General features: G+C 46.8%; 1 pseudogene; it reads left to right on the top strand.

Annotated features, from left to right (window-relative positions):
* The first annotated feature begins 681 nt into the window (after positions 1-681).
* Positions 682-796, top strand: LOC115870177 (annotated as a pseudogene).
* Positions 797-1,467: the final 671 nt, after the last annotated feature.

Raw genomic sequence — 1,467 nt, 5'->3', positions numbered from 1 at the left:
TGCTTGACAATGCATGGATGGATGGATGGATGGATGGATTGTGATAAGAGCTTATAAGAGTAAGGTGACCAGATGTCCCGCTTTTGGCAAGACAGTCCCGATTTTTAACAATTTTTCCCATGGCATTTTTTACAAGTCCCAATTTTTGGAAAGAATGCACAGCAAGCTAGGGTATACGGTTTTTGGCTGCCATGTGGCTATTTTGCCAGGATATGAGTTTTATCATTGGTGTCCCGCTTTAGCAATGTTAAAATCTAGTCACCTTATATAAGAGCTCCCAATAAAATGATAAGAAATAAAATAAAATAAACCTCATTCACTATCTGGAGTCCAAGCCTTTAAATTTTAACATCCATCCGTTTGTCCCTCACCTCCCCGATCCTTTCACTGGGCTCTCAGGTCTCCTGCTCTATGAGAAGCGAATTCCCTTCTGTTGATGATACCATTTCTCTGTCTCCTCCACCCGCCTTTCCTAAATTGAAGCCTGGCTCTGCACAGAACAGGGCGTTCTTGGCCGACCCTCTTCTGCTATTCTCTTTCCCTACCCCACTCACTGTAGGAGCTCTGGTGGCGTAGTGCTTGCACGTTGAGCTTCAATCTGCAAGGTTAGGAGTTTGAAACCACCAGCAGACCCTCAGGAGAAAGAGACGGTTTTCTATTCCCGAAAAGAATGACGATATTAGCTTTGGGCAATGGCAATATCGCAGCCAGTGAGGTTTATCCAAGGTGTGATTATTGCTAAGAGAATTACAATATTAGAAACCCACAGGGACAATTCTACCCTGCCCCACAGGGTCACTGTGAGTTGGCATTGGCTCAGTGGCAGCGAGGTTGGTTTTTTGGTTTGTGAAGGTGGAGTTGATAGCCTCTTGCTTTCCCTGCTGCTTCCTGACAAGTATGCCCATTTTCCCTCCGTCTGGTTTCACCTACCCCCTCCCACTTCTTCTTCACATCTCATAATTCTGCCTGGCTTCTCCGCTTCCTTCCCCTCCTCATCTCCAAAGACCTCACATCCGCTCTACCTCGGCATCGTGTCGTTACCAGAAATTGCACGTCACTTTTGAACTTTCTTTTTCCCCAGATCATTTGCTTAAACACCTCCGTGGCAAATGTTTTACTCTTCCTAAGCCTGCTCCTGCCTTTACTGTCCCCCTTGTATCCCATGATGCATTCAGCTAACATCATTCCTTTGGCCCTTCTCACTCAGATGTAGGTTTGAAATATTCCGGTTCTGGATAAACCATGCCCTCTGCGCATCTAGATGTTGCCGGAGTGGCTCAATGCTGCTGCAGGAAGTGCTCAAGCAGGCTGGCTGGCTTCATTCTAAATTCCTGACCTCACACATCAGAATGGCTCCCCACCACTCACTCATTCACTGCCATCCAGTCAGTGTTGACTCATAGCCGCCCTATGGGACAGGGTACAACTGCCCCTGTGGGTTTCCCAGACGGTAATTCTTCACAGAAA

Source organism: Echinops telfairi, unplaced genomic scaffold, assembly GCF_000313985.2.
Source record: "Echinops telfairi isolate 266 unplaced genomic scaffold, ASM31398v2 ScPeMD7_443;HRSCAF=831, whole genome shotgun sequence".
Lineage (NCBI taxonomy): Eukaryota > Metazoa > Chordata > Mammalia > Afrosoricida > Tenrecidae > Echinops > Echinops telfairi.
This window is presented reverse-complemented; position numbering and strand designations above follow the sequence as displayed.